A 21,992-nucleotide genomic window follows, 5' to 3' on the forward strand; every position below is an offset into this window, starting at 1 on the left:
TGGATATTCTTGCATGTTCCTTGTGGGACTAACCCGTGTAGGTATTGAAAGTGCAACTCACTCCAATGGATTGCTCCAAATGATCTACATCAACATTGAGCATCCACATCTTCAACATCTACATGAAGTCATCATTGACAAAACCCAAGGTTATTTCATCCCTCCTAGGGGGGATATCACATCTAGGGGGGAGAATTTCTCTAAGAATTGAGCTAAAGCAACTCTAATCGTGTGAACACAACAGTGCTTTATGTAAAAGTGGTAACCCTGCTTGTGCTTAAACAATGAGTATGACCTACGATCAAATGTTCTCATTTGACTCCTCAGTCAATATACTCATATATAGATGACCTAGTCATCGCCAATTGCTTGATACATGCTAGAGTGTTTGTGCATGCTTTGCCACATATTTCATTTGCTATCTAATTGTGTGAGCATGTTGATCGCATAATTTTATCCATTCGAGGCCATCCATTTGTTGCTTTGATTGTTTGGTCTTTTCTTTTGCCAAATGGATGGACAAGAATGCCTAAGAACTCCCTCTAGATATCTATGCTTTTCTCGTCTCAAACTCAATTCATGCTACATCACAAAGTTTGAACAAGTCGAATTCGGACCCTCCGGGTGAGGAGTACTCGGATCCACCGATCCGTCAAGGGCTTAAACTTCCAAAACCTCTTAATGGCTTTCGGTCTGGCCGATCCTTTCCCTTCGGTCCCACCTCGGTGCAACCGGTTAGAATAGTTCAGTCTCACCGAGTTGCAGTAACTGCTTGCCATTCTGCATCTCGGTGCCACCAAGTCGTTCCACTTGGTCACACCGACAGTGATTGGGTATATATACTCCGCGGGTTGAATTTTGGAAATTTCTTCAAACACCCAACCGCGCTTACCCAGCTCTGCCGCCCTCCTGGTCTTCGGATCATCTCCATCATCACCAGCGTCCTCCCGCCGCTCGTCTCCATCGTCGTTGTCACCGTCGCGAGTTCGTCGCCAAGTTAGGGTACGAACTCGATCTCTTTGTGCTTTCTTTAACTCCGATTCTTGCACAAAGATCAATGCCTGGTTTCTTGCCATGATTGAGATAAATCTATCCACCAAAAACTTCCTCTAGAATAGATTTGATGCAAAAAGTTATGGTTAGATTTCCGCCGAACTCATCTCGGGCCGACCGATCTGAAGATTCCGGTCTCACCGATTTGGCTCAGGCCATTGCACTTGTACTAGCTACTCGGTCTGACTGAAGTGTACAAATCGGTGTGACTGAGTTCACTTTCTTTGTGAAACCCTAGCATCTTAGAGTCACCGAACTGCATTTTGCTCTGACCAAAACTGCATGTTTAGACTCTGATTGTGCTTCGGTGTCCCCGAGTTTGTCATATCGGTAGCTCTGAAATGCTTTCTGTAGAAAACTAAAATTAAGTTTTTGTGTCAACTTTTTGCAAAATCAGCTATGCTTTGTGATGCTCATCCACTCTACCTATACCTATCTATTCACAGGGTCAGTTTCAGAGATGTTAGAAGGAAGGGACAATCAGAACAGGTTAGAGGAGCAGGTGAATCTCAGTGAGGGCACTAATCCCTCAAGCAGCTATGATGAAGGTAGCAGAAGCACACCAAGCAATTTGCCTAAGGCTTCTACTAGGTAAAGTAAGAAGAAAACCTCATAATCTAAAGATGAGGACTTTTGTTGTTCATGAGGAGGTGACCTCAAAGAAGAAAGTGCTCAAGAAGGAGCAAGTTGCTGCTACTTCCATCAAGCCTGGAATGCATAAGAAGGCTCTTGCTAAGAGAGTTCCTATGTCAAAAGTCAAAGCCTCAACTCAGGAAACCATGGAGTTCACTCTAGAACCAAGAGAGGAAGAGGCTGCTGGAGGAAAGAAGAGAAAGGAAAGAGTAAAGAAGACTATGGCCAGATTTATTGGCAGATCATCTATGATGAAGGATCCAGATCAAGATGCGGAGGAAGAGCCAGCTGCACCACCTCCAAAGTCATAGAAGATCATGGGAGATGCTATCAAGTCTGGGGCTGCTCCATCTAAGCCCAAGACAGCTCCCAAGCCTCCAACTCAAGCTGATGCCTCCAAGTCTACTTCACCCAAGAGATCCACCAGGAACATCCCTGCTGCTGAGAAGAACAAGGCTCCAGTGCCTAAAGTTCAAGAGGATGAGGAGCGGCAAGTGCTCAGAAAATTGAAACCCAAGATTCCTGATCATAATGATGATCATTACTTGCTGAGAACATGAAGGAAAGGAAGGATGCAGGTCTCAGATTTTGGAGACAGACTAATCCATATGCTACAAGGAGAAGAATTGATGTTGATTATCACTTTCACACCATAGAACATCAAGATTTCTATGAGATGGTCTTGTTGTACAAGAAACCTATTGTCTGTGACATGAAGTGGGTTGACTGGAAGTACATTGATGAAAATGAGGATTACTTTCCGGGAGTTCATGAAAGTTTTAGAATGAACAATGTTGACACTTTTGTTGGTCAAAAGCTGACTAAATGGAATGATGAAATGATTATGCAGTTCTATTCAACTGCTCATTTCTATCCAGATGGCAAGATTGTCTAGATGACAGAAGGCACAATATATCAACCATCAATTGCAGAATGGGACAAGTTGATCAATGCCCCTAAGGAAGAGGAAGATGACATAGATGTGTATGCCAAGCCCAGAAAGGAACACAACTCCATGGAAAACATGTATAAGCCAATTCCTGATAAAGCCCTGGAGACGCACAAGTTTGGATACATCTACTATCTGTTGTCAGGTCTAACCACGATGAACACTATACTGAGGCACACTCTGTTGGCCAAGTCAAGAGATCATAGGATGATCCGTGGTCACTCAATCAACTTGCTTCATTTGTTTGATGTGCCACAAAAGTTCAAAGTGATGAGCTTGATTGTTGAAACAGTGAAGAGAACAACAGTTGATCAAAAGAGATCATGTGGGTATGCCCCTCACATTCAAGTATTGATCAATTCCAAGATGGGGACAAAGACATATCTTCTGGACAAAGAGCATCTTCCCCTGAGGCCAGAATTTTAGGACAACGAGGTTTTTCATGGATGCATCACATCCTACTTCAGTAGAAGCCCAAGAGAAGAGAGAGAGCAAAGGCTGCTAAAGCAGCAAGGGGAGCTAGTGTGTCATATGCTTCACAAGTGATGCTCAAAACCAAGCAAGATCAACTTAGTTATCTGCTTGAGGCCACAGTGAGAATTTAGAAAGGACTAGCCACCCTGACTCGAAATCAATAGAGTCTTGAGAGGATCTTTGAGACAAAACTTCATGATCTAGATGTGAAGGTCACCGAGATCAAGACCACTGTTGAGAAGCTCTAGGAAAAGGTTGAGGACAGGAGTGACAGACTGACCACTGATTCTTTTCAGAGAGTGCCAAGGGCACAAAGGTCTACAGTTGTGCCAGTTGTCAGACACTCTAGAGCTACTACTTCAGCACCTGCAGCAACTGCCACTGTTGCACCTCCAGTTGCAACTCCTCCAGCTCTTCAGACATCATCAGAAACTTTTGCAAATGGACTCCTCTCCATGCTATCTACGCACACCGGAGATCATGCATAGAGGGCCACATAGCACTATGCATTTTCAAGCTTTTTGGTAACTTGTTTCCAAAGGGGGAGAAAGTGTATAGATCATTAGGCTTCGAGAGAGAGAGAGTGTGTGTGTGTGTTTTGCCTTTTTGTTGCCTCTCTTGCTACTTTATTTGATTTGATCGATTTCTCATTTGATTCCTATGCTACTATTTGTGCTTGCTCTTGAGATACTTTTATGATCATGTGTTTGATCATACTATGCTTTAATGTGTGCTTGAATGCTTATCTCCATTACTTGTGTATGATCAATCATGTTTCCCTTGGTGATGAGTGCATGTTATTTATATCTTATCATTTTGAGCACTCCACCAAGATGTATGTGACATGGAAGAGTAACCCATGATCCTAATATGTTGTGCATTTGCATTCAAAAGAAAATTTAAAATAATGCACAAATTTAGGGGGAGCTCTTGCTTATCACATACTTTCCAAAGTGACGATGTATTTCATTCATATTATCATTTGTCGAAGCTTTGATCTATATGTTGTCATCAATTACCAAAAAGGGGGAGATTGAAAGTGCAACTAATCTTCGGGTGGTTTTGGTAATTCATAACAACATATAGCTCATTGAACTAATATCCATTCAAGTTAAATATTTTAGAAAGTTCAATGATTGGCATGGCATGGACTAGATATGTGGACCCCTCAAAATGCTAAGGACAAAGATTGGCTAAAGCTCAAGACTCTTCATTTTTGTTTTAGTGATCCAAGATCACATTGAGTCCATAGGAAAGCCAATACTATTAAAAGTTGATGAGGTGTTGCTTTATGGTCTACTTGCTCAAAATGCTTAGTGATATGCTCCAAAACCCTCAACCACTTTCTCACTTCCAAATATGTCCAAAACCTAAGTCTTGGCCGCACCGATTTGATCTATCCAGCGCCACCGAGTTCTTTTCACATAGCCACAGCCAGAAACCCTAATAAGTTCGGTCTCACCAATAGGTATATCGTCCTCACCGAGATGGCATTGCAAACTCTTTGTTTCCCTTCGTAACGTTTCGATCTTACCGAAGTGAGCGACCGGTCCCACTGAGTTCGCACTGCAAACTCTTTGTTTCCCTTCGTAACGGTTCGATCTTACCGACATGAGCGATCGGTCCCACTGAGTTTGCCTGACCAATGCTCTGTAAACTCATTGCTGAAATTGGTCTCACTGAGTTCACGCAATCAGTCACACCGAGATGAGGTTTTTCCCTAACCCTAGCACATCGGTCCCACCGAGTTGATCATATCGGTCCCACCGAGATTCCTAACGTTCACATTTTGAACTGAATCGGTCTCACCGAGTTCTCTTATTCGGTCTGACAGAGCTGGGTCAAATGTGTGTAATGGTTGGATTTTGTGTGGAGGCTATATATACCCCTCCACCCCCTTCTCTATTCAAGAGAGAGCCATCGGAACATGCGTACACCTCCACTACTCATTTTCTGAGAGAGAACCACCTACTCATGTGTTTAGACCAAGACATTCCAAACCAACCACAGGAATCTTGATCTCTAGCCTTCTCCAAGTTGCTTTCCACTCAAATCATCTTTCCGCCATAGCCAAATCCGTGAGAGAGAGAGTTGAGTGTTGGGGAGGCTATCATTTGAAGCACAAGAGCAAGGAGTTCATCATCAACACACCATATATTACCTTTTGGAGAGTGGTGTCTCCTAGATTGGTTAGATGTCACTTGGGAGCCTTCGACAAGATTATGGATTTGAACCAAGGAGTTTGTAAAGGGCAAGAAGATCACCTACTTCAAGAATATCTACCCGAGGAAAGTCCTTCGTGGGCGATGGCCATGGTGGGATAGACAAGGTTGCTTCTTCATGGACCCTTCGTGGGTGGAGCCCTCCGTGGACTCGCACAACCGTTACCCTTTGTGGGTTGAAGTCTCCATCAATGTGGATGTACGATAGCACCACCTATCGGAACCACGCCAAAAATCCCTGTGTCTACATTGTGTTTGCCTTCTCCAAACCCTTCCCTTTACCTTCATATGCAATGTTTTACTTTCCGCTGCTACACTCTTAGAATTGCATGTGTAGTTTGATTGCTTGACTTGTGCTAAGTTGTTAAAATCTGCCAAGACTTAAAATTGGGAAAAGGCTAGATTTTTATTTGGTCAAGTAGTCTAATCACCCCCCTCTAGATCTACTTTCGATCCTACAGCTTTGCCACCAGTTTATCTCCCATAGCCCACAGAACTATTAGCCCTTTCCAGTCGGTGTTTATCAAAGGTCGTTTCATCCTAGATGATATTCTATGCTTGCACGAGATCGTTCATGACCTCAAAGTTCGCAAGTATAAGGCGGTGATTTTAAAACTGGATTTTGAAAAGGCATATGACTCAGTGAGCTGGCCTTTCCTAAGGACGGTCCTTCTGTCCAAAGGTTTCTATGGGGCTTATGTGCACATGATCATGTAGTTGGTCTCGAGGGGCCACACTGCGGTTTCTGTTAATGGTCAGGTTAGTGACTTCTTCGCCAATGGCTGGGGCCTATGACAAGGTGACCCCGCATCTCCTATCTTGATCAATTTTGTTGCGGACGCACTATCTTGTATTCTCTCCAGAGCTACTTTTCACGACCACATCTCTCATGTTATTTCACATCTCATTCCGGAAGGGGTCACACACCTTCAATATGCGGATGATACTATCATTATGGTAGAATTAAATGACTCTTGCATCGCTCACCTTAAGTTCATCCTACTTTTTTTGAAGCCTTGTCGGACCTCAAAATTAACTTCTCTAAGAGTGAGGTCATGGTCACTGGTGTTGACGACGCGTAGGCCTTAAGGGTGTCCCACCTTCTCAATTGTAACCTGGGATCCTTCCCCTTCAAATATTTAGGCCTCTCGATCTCCCAGCACATGCTATATGCCAAAGAGTTTGCCCCTACTGTCGCTAAGGTTGGTAACAGGGTGCTCCCTTGGGGAGGGGGTAGATATAATATGAGTGTTGGGAAAGTGGCATTATCAACGCTTGCTTGTCTTCCTTACCAATGTTCATCATGGGTTTCTACTTACTATCTGCTCGTATGCATGCTGACTTCGATAAGCATCGGGGTGCTTTCTTTTGGGATGCGGCAGATAATAGATGCAAGTACAGACTAGTCATGTGGAAACTAATGTGTAGACCCAAAAACCTCGGAGGGTTGGGCATCATCAACACTGCTATTATGAATAAATGCCCCTTGATTAAATGGTGGTGGAAAATTATGACCACGGGATATGAATCTTTGTGGTTCTCTATCCTTAAAGAGAAGTACTTCCCTTTCTCCATCCCCATCACTACTAGGGAAAAGCCTATACACAGAATCTTACCAGCAGCGCGCCGCCGCGAGGCTAGTTCTAGCAGCAGCGCGTTAATACGAAGAGCGCTACTGCTACGGATCATAGCAGTAGCGCATTTCCACAATAACCACTACTGCTAAGTTTACTAAAAAAATAGTCCCACCTCGCTCCATGAAGAGAGTTTCTACCACCTTAAATATGTTACTTCTCAAACTTTCACAAGCACTTTGTCTTCATTGATGATCATTGATGATCAATGTATTTTTTATGTCTATTTTTACATGCTGACACATAGCAGTAGTGTGTTCTTTGTGAAAGGCGCTAGTGCTAGGTCGTTTAGCAGTAGCACCTTTCTCTATAGCACGCTACTGCTGAGCCATTCCATCTCCCCCCCCCCCACTCTCCTCTATTCGATCCACTCACACTCACACTCACTCGATCTCTCCCTCAACCCCCCCCCCCCCCCCGCCGGTCCTCCCCCGTCTCCCCTCCTCCCTCTGCGCCGCCGTCACCTCCTCCTCCTCCTTGCTGGACTCGGTACCGGCCTCCTCCTCCATCCTCCCTCCACTTGCCGCTGGACGGCCCCTCCTCGCTCCGCCTTCCTCCACTCGCCGCAGGCCGGCCCCTCCTCGCTCCGCCTTCCTCCTCCGTCCTACTCGCTTCTCCCTCCTCGAGTCACCCCTCCTTCTCCCTCCTCCCTGCTACATTTTGATTTAGTAGGCTAGTTCATATGCAACATTTTGATTTAGTTGATATGATTTAGTTAATTTAGTAGGATAGTTGATTTAGTTGATTTAGAACATTTTTATTTAGTGATTTAGTAGGCTAGTTGATTTAGAACATTTTGATTTAGTTGATTTAGTAGGCTAGTTGATTTAGAACATTTTTATTTAGTTGATTTAGTATGCTAGTAGATTTAGTAGGCTAGTTGATTTAGTATGCACCATTTTATTGTTATTTTTCTGTACATGGATAGCTAGATGCTTTTGTTTTTCTGTAATAAGTTATTTTTTGGCAAAATGTATGTGCCAATTTAGTTAAATTTGCCACTTGTTTTTTAATCAATTATCTTAGGCAAATAGGGGCCAAATTAGATGAAATGTCTTGGTAGGTGGTACCCTGATTTGGTAGGTATTTGTGAAAAGTTTTTTCGGCAATAGGTGCCACCGAAATGCTTTGGTAGGTGGTACCTTGTCATCTAATATGTTACTAGATCTTAGGATTATAATTGTCCATCAAATTGCTTCTCGCGGAAGAACCAAAAATATCACATGCTACTGTTTTTCTTTCCTGTGAAGTGGATCGTTAATCCTTTGCTCATATTGCTTTAGGAAAATGGCGCCACCACCACCACCACCATGTCGACTATGCAAGTCAAGGTGCGCCAGCAGCCTTGCAACCGGCAAGCTGTTCGGCATCTACTTCCAGCCGAGCTTTCGTCATGTGGTGGTAAGAAATTAGATTAAATGTAACAACTATATTATTTTTAGTGTTGGCATTACTGCATTGTGTCATTTTGCTTTTTTTACACAGATCGTCCCATGCAATGTGTGGCTGAAATTCAACAAGCTGACAGGAGACACTGTGACATTTGAGGCTCCTGGGGGGCCGTACACTATGGAGGTCGAGAAAGGACACAATATGTCGCAGATTGGAGGAGATGGATGGGCCCGTTTCCTCGCCCGCATGCGTCTTACTGGTGGTGAGTTGATCAGCTTGTCCTTCGGAGCAGAAAGAACCAAGTTGGCTGTCATTTATATCAACCTGGTGGAAGATGATGAAGATGACGAAGATGATGAAGATGACGAAGATGATGAAGATGACGAAGATGATGAAGATAATGAGGACCCACTCGATGAAGATGATGAGAACTCACTTCATGAAGCCATCGTAGCTCAAAGAATGAGGCTGAGCGAGGAGGAGGTGTGCAACCTATGGGACATAATTCCGCCACATGATGACTTTGTCGGGGTGCCATTCGTGACCTGCCTGACAAGTACCATGGTCGATCGGCATGAAATGGTATGTTATACTGACTGTAGTAATTTGATGATATATATATGTGCTTTATTGTTATACTCACAAATGCAAATTATCCGATGATATGTGCTACCTCTTGAGCACTGCGTTGGTTTTCCCTTGAAGAGGAAAGGGTGATGCAGCAAAGTAGCGTAAGTATTTCCCTCAGTTTTGAGAACCAAGGTATCAATCCAGTAGGAGGCCACGCACGAGTCCCTCGCACCTACACAAACAAATAAAATCCTTGCAGCCAACGCAGTAAAGGGGTTGTCAATCCCTTCACGGTCACTTACGAAAGTGAGATCTGATAGATATGATAAGATAATATTTTTGGTATTTTTATGATAAAGATGCAAAGTAAATAAAGCAAAATAAAAACGGTGCAAGAAATAGCTTGTTGATGGAAGATTAATATGATAGAAAATAGACCCGGGGGCCATAGGTTTCACTAGTGGCTTCTCTCGAGAGCATAAGTATTACGGTGGGTAAACAAATTATTGTTGAGCAATTGACAGAATTGAGCATAATTATGAGAATATCTAGGTATGATCATGTATATAGGCATCCCGTCCGAGACAAGTAGACCGACTCCTGCCTGCATCTACTACTATTACTCCACACATCACCGCTATCCGGCATGCATCTAGAGTATTAAGTTCAAAAGAACAGAGTAACGCTTTAAGCAAGATGACATGATGTAGAGGGATAAACTCATGCAATATGATATAAACCCCATCTTGTTATCCTCGATGGCAACAATACAATGCGTACCTTGCTACCCCTACTGTCACTGGGAAAGGACACCGCAAGATTGAACCCAAAGCTAAGCACTTCTCCCATTGCAAGAAAGATCAATCTAGTAGGCCAAACCATACTGATAATTCGAAGATACTTGCAAAGATAACCAATCATACATAAAAGAATTCAGAGAAGATTCAAATATTGTTCATAGATAAACTTGATCATAAACCCACAACTCATCGGTCTCAACAAACACATCGCAAAAGAAGATTACATCGAATAGATCTCCACAAGAGAGGGGGAGAACATTGTATTGAGATCCAAAAAGAGAGAAGAAGCCATCTAGCTAATAATTATGGACCCGAAGGTCTAAGGTAAACTACTCACACGTCATCGGAGAGGCTATGGTGTTGATGTAGAAGCCCTCCGTGATCGATGCCCCCTCCGGCGGAGCTCCGAAAAAGGCCCCAAGATGGGATCTCACGGGTACAGAAGGTTGCGACGGTGGAATTAGGGTTTTGGCTCCGTATCTGGTAGTTTGGGGGTACGTAGGTATATATAGGAGGAAGAAGTACGTCGGTGGAGCAACGTGGGCCCCACGAGGGTGGAGGGCGCGTCTGGGGGGTAGGCGCGCCCCCTACCTCGTGCCTTCCTGGTTGCTTTCTTGACGTAGGGTCCAAGTCCTCTGGATCACGTTTGTTCCAAAAATCACGTTCCCGAAGGTTTCATTCCGTTTGGACTCCGTTTGATATTCTTTTTCTGTGAAACTCTGAAATAGGCAAAAAAAAACATCAATTCTGGGTTGGGCCTCCGGTTAATAGGTTAGTCCCAAAAATAATACAAAAGTGTATAATAAAGCCCAATAATGTCCAAAACAGAATATAATATAGCATGGAACAATCAAAAATTATAGATACGTTGGAGACATATCAATATGCTTAGTGAATCCGATGATATGCTTAGTGTAGAGTCCAATGATATGCTTTGTGGAATATAGTCGATGATATGCTTTAGTGTAGAGTCTGATCACATGCTTATTAGTGTAGAATCCAAGGAACTATTAATAGTGTAGATAATCTATATATACTTATTAGTAGAATTCATGCTTAATTAGTACAAATGTGTAGTACTGTGTCTTTTGATAGTGTAGAAATCTATACTTAATAGTATTTGCAAGAGTATGTGCGAGGCTATTTATTAATTGATATGTTTTTCTTATTCAGAAATTGCCAAAGAACCTATCTGTGAGTTGTGGTATCGAGCCTGATGAAGAAGGCTCAGCTGGACTACGCCTTACCGCAAGGGGCTCCGTCACCACCTGTACTTACCGCATGGACACAGACGGTCGCACATACTTAAACTCGGTTGGGTGGAAGAGATTCCTCGTTGGCAAGAATCATCGTGTTGGACAGGCCATCCTAATTACTATCAGGAACACCCACCGCCTAGGCTTCAGGATGATGACCGTCGTCGATATCATCTAGAACTACATATGTGTGTGTGGCTATATCATCTAGAACTACATATGATGATCATCGTCGATATCATGTAGAACGATATCATCTAGAACTATATATGATGATCGTCATCGATATCACCTTGTACTGCTTGAGGATGCATGTTTACTATATATGAAATTGTTATCTAGTACTCCTTCCGTTCCAAATTACGCATCGTGGTTTTAGTTCAAATTTGAACTAAAACCACAACGAGTAATTTGGAACGGAGGTAGTACTACCTAGTACCTATCATGCTTTATGAAATTGATATCTAGTAGTACCTAGTATCTGGAAGTTGCAGTTTATTGAAACTGAAACTGGGTAGGAAACTGGGTAGGAACCGAGGAAACATGATGAAACACATAGCAGTAGCGCAGGGCTAGGAAAGCGCTACAACTAACTAATAGTAGCGTGTTCTGGAAAAGCGTTGCTGATATAGTCAACAGTAGTAGCGCGGGTGCAAACCGTGCTACTACTAATAGTTAGCTGTAGCACCTTATTGGTAGCGCGGCTGCCCGCGCTGCTGATAGCCTCAAAACCCGTGCTACTACTAGGGTTTTCCCTAGTAGTGCATGTTCGCCTCTCCTTGTAGAGGCTCGCAGGTTTGGAAAGATCTTATCAAGGTCCAACCTCTTTTTCAGACTCACGTTAAGTTTCTAGTGGGGAACGAGACTTCCATTCGTTTTTGGCTCGACTAGTGATGTGGAGACTCACCGCTCTCTGTGATCTTCCCTACGCTTTTATCCTACTACACTAACCCGAATATCTCCATCACGGAGCTCTCGGCCAATAATTGGGACTTAGCCTTCCGGTGCTCACTATCTCCTGTAGAGTTAGAAGATTGGCAACGGCTTACTGCCTTCTTCCCTATGATCTCGGAGACCGCGGACATGATGGTCTGGCCTCATACTTCTTCTGGTCACTTTTCGGTCAAGTCTTTATATTCCAAGCTTATTGGTGGCACCCCCACTAACAGATTTACCACAATTTGGAGGGCTCATATTCCCCCTAAAGTGAAGATCTTTCTGTGGCAAACTTTCAAAGGCCTTCTTCCCGCGGCAAACCAAATTTGTAAGAGGAATGGCCCGGGCTCAGAGTTCTGCGCCCTCCGTGGCGCCCTGGAGGACATGAATCATATATTTTTTTCATTGTGTTTTGGCCAAGTTGATTTGGAGTTCTGTCGGGTCATGGCTCCAGGTGTCTTGGGACCCATCTTCTTTCTTTGTGTTTTGGGTCCTTACTAACTCTTTGGTGGGGGTCACAAAGAGAGTTTTCTGGGTAGGAGTTGGGACGATATGTTGGACCTTGTGGGCTACCAGAAACAAGTTTACTATCGAGCATGTTTTTCCTACTAAACCTGTTGATTGCTTATTTAAATCTTGTATGTTCCTGCAGCAACGGAGACCATTGACTAAGCTAGATGAACGGGATGCTCTCGACCTTCTGCGATCTAAAATTTGGGCCTCGGCGTCTTCTTTATCCAGGCAGGAGCATGCTGCATAGTCGCATTCGCGTCCCTTTTGACTAGTTGTTGGCTAGGTCGTTTTATCTTTCTCCGGCCTACGTGCCATGATAGTGGCCTAGGTGCCTTGTACCTCTTACTCTAAACTATGGTTGTGCCCTTGTTTGGTACGTGGTCATGTTTGCTGGTTCGGTTGGAACACTACCTGGTGGCTTTATCTATAAAGTCAGGCTCATGCCTTTTCTCTAAAAACTTTTAACCATTAGATGCACCCTATTTTCTTCACTGTAATTCTTATGATCAACTAGCACCTTTCAGTTTGTAACTACAATTAATAATTCAATGAGCTATGTAAGGGCATCTTCAACGCTGACCCTCAAATAACCTGCAACCATATGGACCGTGTGGTTCGCACGTGTTTTACCATCCAACACGGTACCCATCCGTCCACAGACCGGTCCAGACGTCAGTTTACTCATAAACCGGAAGCAAACAAAGGAGAGGGCTCTACAGGCATTCAGACAGCTGCCACACACGCGTCTGACAACCTGGATCCACCCAAAACCTCTCCCTCGCTTGTGCCCTTTCCCGCTCTAAGCGGTTGTCGACGTTCCGACGGATGCAGGAGGAGCAGTGGTACAACCTCTCCCTCCTCGTGCAGCACTGGCTGGCAGAAGGCCAAATCAAAAGCAAACGCGTGAGGGAGGAGGCCATGGTGCCCATGGCCGCGGAGAACCCCAACTTCATCGCCGAGCAGCGGGCGCTCTACGAGGCGGATCCAAAACCTCTCCCTCGCCCGTGCCCTTTCCCGCTCGAAGTGGTTGTCGGCGTTCCGGCAGGCGTAGGAGTAGTAGTACAACCTCTCCCTCCCCGTGTAGCACCGGTAGGTGAAAGGCCAAATCAACAGTGAACACGTGAGCGAGGAGGCCGTGGTGCTCAAGCCACTCGCAATGTGGTCACGGCGCAACCGGACGCGAAGGCGATCCAAGCAGCGCATGAGATCACAGACAAGAACGTTAGTAGCTGCGTATCCTCCATGTCACCGATGGCGTAGCGAGCGTGCAGCCCTATCCACGTCCATCATAGACCTCACGCCCACCGGCAACGGACTCTGGCGAGGAGTAGGGCATGAGGCGGCACGGCCTCTAGTCCCGTGAGCCGGTTCGTGTACCATATCCTACTCTTCCTCACTAACGACCGCACCTACACTCTGAGGGCTTAGCCGACCGCCAGACATACACATGGCCGCCCGACATGGGCACAGATGACATACACATGGTCGCATGACATGGGCACAGATGACATACACATGGTCGCATGACATGGGCGGAGCTCAGCCGACCGCCGGGCATACACATGGTTGCCCAACGTGGGCCCAGACGACATACACATGGTTGCATGACATGGGCACGGACATGGTTGCATGACATGGGCACGAACGGGAACAACAAAGACTCAAGGACATGCCCCACCTTAGATTTAGACTGGGTTTAGGTGCCTTTATTTAATGAAGGGAACTGCTAGGGATCAGACTACTGATCCCTATCATCCCATCAGACCACTCCGTGGCCGTTAGATATAAGTCTGTATGGATGGTGGATGAAGCACCATTGCATGCTTCCTACCCCGTTAGGGAGTTTCCAGAACAAAATACAATTAATATGGAGTTTCCAAAATAGAAGCCAATTGACGTATGTTGAGGTTTGATTGCTTCCGAAAATCACTCAGAGCATCTCCAGTCGCGCCCCCAACAGGCCCTCCCCAGGCGTTTTTGCCGCGTCGGCGCTGAAAAAACGGCCCAGTCGCGCCCCCAGAAGCCCGTTTATCGCCGGCCTGGGCCGAAACTGGTGCCGGCGGATCCAGGCCGAACTCGGCGCCCTGGGGGGGCGCCTGGGGCGCCGGCACAAGCGAAAAGGGCATGTGGGTCCGCCCTGTCGGCGAGTCGAGTGCCTCTTCCCGTTGTTTCTTCCCGCTTTTCCCCAACTTCCCTCACATTCTCTTCCTTCCTCCCGCCAATCTCCCTCCCGTTCGCCTCCCAGTCGGCCGCCATGCCACCGAAGAAGTACGTCGTCCCCCGCGCGGCGGCAACCGCGACCGCCTCCGTCGCCCAGCCGAAGCAGAGGAAGCCAAGGGCGCTGCCGTCCAAGCCACCGGGCATGCCAAACGCCGAGTGGAGGGCGGAAGTTCAGTGACGGGAGGCTGTCACCGCCGACCGGCGGAACAGGGCCATCGCCAAGAAGGCCTGCGAAACGCGGCATGTGCGGTTGCGGCTGCCGCGGACCAAGCTGAGGCCTCATCGGGGATGATGAATCCACCCGGCAGCCACGCCCAATACGCGTCCTGGGGCCAGCAAGGCGTCGGCTCTCCGCAGCCATGGGGATCGCCCTCGCCGGGCTACGCCGACGGGGACGTGCACGGTGGGTTCAACCCAAACGTCACCTTCCCCCATGGACACCCGGCCCAGCGCACGCCCTCGCCCGCCTTCGCCGGCATGCAGTACCCTTCATACAACTACTCGCCGCCCGCCTACGCTTCCTCCCCGACGCCCCCGCTACGCCATGGCCCGCTGCCCTTATCGCACCTCGGCGACACCGATGAGACCGAGGCCGACATGGACGACATCATCGCGGCAGGTTCGGCTGCGGCCGCCGCGTCACCCGGGTTCGTCACCCAGGACGAGGTGGTGGATCTCAGCGGCGGCATGGACGGCGAGCTCAGCTACGTCTACGGCGAGGACGAGCAGGAGGAGTAGGAGGAGGACGACATCGAGGAGGAGGAGGAGGAGGAGGAGCCGACGCCTGGGGCAGAGCCCGCCGAGTGATGCGTTGAGGATCAGGTATGCCACACCGGTCTCCCGCCTCTCTTCGCCGTGTACGCGCGCCAACTGTTTGTTCCTCCGCGCAGTTGCTGCGCATGTTCGCCCTGTACGGGCAGAGTAACAGCGACGCCGAATTCAAGTACCTCCATGTTTACAAGCGCATTGACAAGTGCGAGAAGTGGGCGAAAGTCCGGCGCACCCTCACAAGGCCAAGGAGACCTACAAGCCGGACGCGCCGACTCCTGGCGCATCGAAAGGGCGGCCGGACGGCAACAAAGGTGCCAAGAAGGGGAAATACGCCGACGCGGCCACCGCTCGAGTGCAGGAGTCCATCGAGCACTGCCTCGCCTACGCGCAGGCCCGGGCCGTCCTTCGTGAAGAGAAGACCGAGGCGCGGTGGTTGGCGTTGATGTCGAGCAGCGCCGTTAAGCTCGACCTGCTCCGGACGAACGTCGCCGCGAAGAAGAGAAACACCGACCTGACTTTCCTGCTGGGCGGGACGGACATGCTCCAGAGCACCGACGAGGCGGTCAAGGCATGGTACTTGGCGGAGTGCGGCCTCATCCTGAACCAGCTTCCCTCGACAAGGCCGTCGACGCCCACGCCCACGCCGACGCCGCCGCCATGCCCGCATGATGATGCCTCCACGACGCCCAGCACCACCGAAGCCGCGCCGACACCGCCCAGCGCAGAAGAAGCTCCGACACCGCGTCGAGTGATGCATTGTGCACGCGAACTTCTGCCGCTCTATTTTTTGTACGCCGAACTGTGGCTTGTGATCGCCCGACTTGTGGCGTCTTTTGTGAGCGGGAACGACCAAGTTCGAATTTTTCGCGTCGTGGAGGCGGCGCCTGGGGGTGTGACTGGGAGCTAGGTCGCCCCCAGGGGTCGAACTAGCGCCGGTTCGCCCCCAGACCGCTTTTTTTAGCGCCCTGGAGGGCCGAACGGCTGGAGATGCTCTCACAGTTGCTGAGTTTTAGAAAACTGATTTCGATTTGAAGGAAACAAATCAAATCCGACAACTTGCTTCATTATGATATGCATTGGTCCTTGGTTTTAGCTTTTTTTAGGAAACAAATAAAATCCGGCAGCTTGCTTCCTTACGAAGCAAAATTTCTGTCTGGTGCAACTTCTTTTTTTGAATTTTGTGTCCAGTGCAACAAATACGTGCATCTACCCTTATTTTTAATGTTGTCTATCAGTTCACAACAAATTAATTTATGTTTCACTCATTGGAGAATTTGCTTCTGTGGAAAAGGATATCTGCTTCGATTTATTTGAAAGTTGATGTCCTTTGTAATGTGATATTTTGTTTCAAAAGCATCGGTCTATTTCTTATATAAACTAGAGAATTGGTTTAAACCTGCTTCCATCAAAAAGGAAAGATTCCACATGTTTGAGAAGGATCACAATCTTGCTTCCATCTACTAGAGAATTGCTTCCAAGCAAGTATTATGTTGCTTCCACTAAAGAGATAGATAATTCCAGTCATAATTACACATGGCTCTAATTCAAATGAAGGGTTTGTTTGCAAAGAAAGAATGAAAATGCTACTGTCAAATGGAGTCATAATTACACATGCTTCTAATTCAAATGAACGATTTGTTTGCAAAGAAAGAAAGAAATGTTGTTGTCAAATGCAGAGTGTTTCAAGGTGAAGTAAAATTGCTTTCATGTGTCAAATTTCACTAATTAGCCATCATGTGATGGAGGGTGTTGTCCACGGCGCCAATGGGTACAAGTTGAGGTGCCTTTGCCCGAGCGCTTTGATCTTCATTGTGTCATCCTTGAGGTTGTATACCCTGATAGCCCGGACGTCTGAGCCATGTGGGTCTTTGTGATGAATTCGACACGTCATCTCTGAAGTAGATGCATCCAGCGTCAATCCCCTAGCGCCCCCTCATTGGCATAGAAACACATGTGAGAACTCATAAGGTAGAAAGCATGGCTAACACAAATAAATGATTTGATGCTATCGCACACTAAAATAATAGAATTTTGACATGAGAAATCTACATGCTTGACAGGCAAGATTTGGGTGCCCAAATTTGATGTTCACGAAACATTGTTCTGTTGCGGCACTACATGTCTACATGAGAAGCATATAGTAAAAATCAAGGAAGCATGATTAACAAGAAGACGCTTATTTGGTGCTATTCAACCGGTTGTTATTCACTAATGGAAGCATACTCTATGGACCGAAGAAGCATATGTATTACAGTATAGAAGCGCAATAGATAAGAAGCATAAAAATAGTGCTCTCAATACATAACCAGTACTTTGAAGCATGGATATTTGAAAGAAAAAAGATCAATATATGCACAATCCAAATACACATATATTCTTGATGATTTAGTGATCCACTACATATTGTACAGACTGAAATCAGCCCCGAAGAAGGGAGTAAAGCAATATATGCACATAGAGATATCAAACAATATAAGTTGAAGGCACGGTACCATTATGAGCATCGGTTTGTTTGTGTTGCCACCATACAAACTAGACCTATTATAAACCATTATAAGATGAAGGCATGGAAGAGCAATTTTCCAGATGACAGTGCAAAATGAGTACAATGTAGAAGCACACAGGTATGAAGCTATAAAATAATGCAAAGGGTGCATTATTAGTGTTTGGTGGAAGCACGCAATTTTGAAAAATAAAACAAGAAAAGATTTGCTGCCAGCTGTGGTTACATATTTTTGGAAGCCCTGTATACAGAAGCAATAAAAGAATTTTTTCTCAACATTTGTCAACTCCATTAGAAGCACTGAATATTGAAAGAGGAATAGGCACGATTGTAGCGTGCATGGCTATGCGTTATCTAATTATGACTCCATCAACACATGAACACCACAATACTAGGCAGACCAGGAACATAAATAACAATGAGTAATCGGCTGTTGGATGATTTACAAATAAAATTGCGTTGCAAAAAATACAAATCATCAAATCAGGGGCTATCGACGCAGAGCAATACCTTCGATTTCGAGATGGGCGCTTCGACTAGGGGGGACAACCCACTGTCGGTTCGTCAGCCGGCCCGTGCTACTCCGGCAGCCGATCCATCCGATTTGTAACCTGCCGCTCAACAACGAGGAGAGAAGGAGGTGCAGGGGCGAAGGCGTGGAGCTGACCGGTGAGTATGTTGTGCTGCTGGACGAAGAGGACATGGGATCTCGGAGATGCAAAGTTGGGTGCGCTCTGTATGGTGGAACAGCTCGGGGCGGTGCCACCTGATTGGAATCTCAAGGGATTAGGGGAGAGATTTACGTGCGGCCGTTGCGGGGTTAGGTTCCTGCCGATTAATTTATTTTTATTTTTCCTTATTTTTTTACATACATAAGAAGCGCAACTCTTGATCGTCAAATTTCAGTTAGATCGACGGAGTACGACTGGTCTGCCCTTAATGTCTTATCAGACTATAGATAGAAAGTGTTTCCCTTTAATGAAATATGTTGCAAATATATGGAAATACTAACGTCCACACGTGTAGCAGTTTTGCAACTCGCCTACACGCATGGATCATCGTCCAGTGCAGTTCGCACGAATCTTGACACATTGAGGCAGAATTTGCATGCCGCGTAGGACGGGGCTGGTGTGTGGGTGTTGGAGAGTTTGTCAGCTGCGCTGTGGGGGCGAACTAGTTTCTGCCCATACAGCCACCACCTAGCGTGTGGGTGAACTGTTTTTCGCCCACACGACACTCATATGTTGTGGATGGCAACTGCAGTTACGCGAACATGACAACTAGGTAAACACACATGGCAACTGTGATTCTTTGATAGACGGCAACTGCAGTTGCGCGTTCGTGGCAACCAGATAAACACACATGGCAACTGTGATTCTTTGATAGACGGCAACTGCAGTTGCGCGTTCGTGGCAACCAGATAAACACACATGGCAACTGTGATTAAGGGCATCTCCAACAGTTGTGAGATAGGTGTTGGTAAATTTGCCACCTAGGACATAGTGATGATGTGGCATGTATTAAATATGGAGAGAGAGCAAAGTTGTATGTAGATTAACCAACAACCTTTGCACAAGCTCCAAGGTGAAATAAAGAGCAATCACATTTATTCTCCCATCATCTATTGGATTGCTTACATACAACCCATTGTAGTAGTTGTATGATAGCTTGTTGGTTGATGACATGGACATTTTACCAACAAGACTAACATACAACCTGTTGGAGATGCCCTAATCATACATGGCAATTATGGTTGGACCACACGTGACAATTAGGTAAACACACATGGCAACTATTGTTTGACCATACTAGTAAAAAGGCACGTGCGTTGCAACAGGAGAGAAAAAAGCTTCTCATACCTCTAGCGTAGTAAAATGATTTAGAAACAATGATCTAATATTGAATAATACATGAAAATGCTTTGACTAAACATTAATCAAAACCCTTGATTTTTTGAATATGTTTTTTTATAATATAGCAAATATGCCCATGCATTGTAATGAGAGGGAAAAAAAGAAACACTTTCTATCTATAGTCTGAAAAGATGCCAACGCCAGACCACTTGACTGCCGTCGATTCGATTGAAATCAGACGCTCAAGGTTCTGCTTATTATGTAAATAAAAAATTATAAAAATCCAATCGGACTAACGATCCGCAATCAAAGCCCGTAAGGGCCAGTTCTTTTGGCGGCTTAAAAAATAATCCGCCTCCTCTCCAACTTTTTTCATAAGCCGTCTCTCTCATTCATTGGGGCTTCTAAACTAGTTATGGGATTACTAATTTAGAAGCCTCAAGAAATTTTCAGAGTGACTTATTTTTTAAGCTGGGGAGAGGCGGCTTATTTTTTAAGCCGCCCAAAAGAACTCGCCCTAAATCTCTCTCCCTAATCTTGCACACAGCACCCAACTCTCCCTGCACCTCACGCGCATCGCCTCCAGCCCTCCAGCTTGCCTCGCCCAGATCCCTTTCTCCCCCGCCTCACACACAGCTGACTTCACCGGCCAGCTCCGCGTCCTTGGTCACCGACGAATTCGCCAGCTAACTCGCCATCATGCTTATCTCCACCGGGATCAGGCCCCGCTCCACTTGCCATTCTGGACTCCGGTCCATCTCGTTGGTGTAGCACTCGGTTCAGGAACAAAGCAAGCTCGTATGGAGTATCATAGGTTCTCCCACCACATCTTCATCAGAACTAGGGTTTGAGTCCTCTCCTCTTCTACTTTTTTTAATGATGCAATGCTAGTTGATTCCTAAAATAATTGTTTTCTGATTTTTCATATGATACCTAGATGCCAATACCTTGGTTTATGACATGTTTGTGGGTGTGAATTTGTGCCGTCTAGCATGTATTGGATCACTAAATCAACCACAATTTTTTTGTGAACTGGGTAGATGCATCACACAAATATGGCTCCTCGGTTGGTAGCAATATTAGTATTTGTGCCTTTTTTCAATTTTCAATGCTTCCAAGTAACAATACAAATGTACCGAGCTCACTTTTTGATGGTTCTTTGTCAAGAAAATTACTTCCATTGGTCACTAAAAAATTGGTTAAATTTGTATGTAGGTGACGAAAAGCATACATCCTCATGTTGGAAGCAATCTTAATTGTTTCTATTATCAATTTCTATGCTTCCGACCAAGATGAATAATGTTGAGCTGTCATATTTCCAAGCTTCCTACGAATCGACATACTGTGTTTAATAAACTACTTAGGTACATAGGATAAGCTTCTTAATTCCATTGTCTTGCTTCCATACACTTACTTTCAGTGAACATGTTTGTGTTTCGGTTTATTCCTTCAATTCCCATATTTTGACACAAACCAATGAACATGTCGAAACATATTGTATGCTCAAGGGTCGATATGCGGCACTTCGGCTCAATGATGACGTCTTAGATTGAAATGTGTGTGACCTTACAAAACCAACAATTAGTTTTGATGAAATTGTTGTTCTAGATCTAAAATAATTGGACTCACGTATTGGTGGCAAGCATTTCAAAGTATTGTTCTTGAAGTATGTACAAGCTTTGTTGAGGCTGTATGAATATGATGCTTCCAAATATCCATGTTTCATATGCATCATACTTGTGCTTCTTCACTACGTAGAGTTGACATTCTAAATATGCTTCTATTTGTGTACTCTTGTTTTATGTTGAGATAGCATTGATGCTTCAAAAATCCATGATTCCTAAGCATCATAGATCTGCTTCTTCAATCTTGGTAATTGGTGGCAATATGTGACGCCCGGGTAATCAAGCTACAGTAACCCTCTAGTAATGATGCCTTGTCACCACTGTTACTGTTGTTAGTCTCGCGTTAGATCGAAACCGGTTCGAATTCAAAATTCAAGATCAGGGAAACAATAAAAGTTTTCAAATGTTAAGACTAAAATGTTAAAAATGAGACAACTAAATCCTAAGTAATAATGGTGGACAAACCACACTTGTATAAAATGCGTAAATACTCAAAAATGAATAAAACAACAGCAAAATAAATTAATTAAATGCCTTTTGTATTTTGTAAAGTATTAAACTAATTTATTTAGTTGTCCAAATTAATGT

At 45.4% G+C, this 21,992-nt stretch overlaps 1 long non-coding RNA gene across 1 annotated transcript; it reads right to left on the reverse strand.

Annotated features, from left to right (window-relative positions):
- Positions 1-16,860: 16,860 nt before the first annotated feature.
- Positions 16,861-18,769, reverse strand: LOC125544007 (uncharacterized). The gene is made up of 2 exons (XR_007299227.2): positions 18,437-18,769; positions 16,861-17,345 (listed from the first exon to the last, which is right to left on the reverse strand). It is a non-coding gene; the product is annotated as an uncharacterized LOC125544007 (long non-coding RNA).
- Between the last annotated feature and the right edge of the window lie 3,223 nt (positions 18,770-21,992).

Source organism: Triticum urartu, chromosome 3A, assembly GCF_056163025.1.
Source record: "Triticum urartu cultivar PI428250 chromosome 3A, HENAU_Tu73, whole genome shotgun sequence".
Taxonomy (NCBI): Eukaryota; Viridiplantae; Streptophyta; class Magnoliopsida; order Poales; family Poaceae; genus Triticum; species Triticum urartu.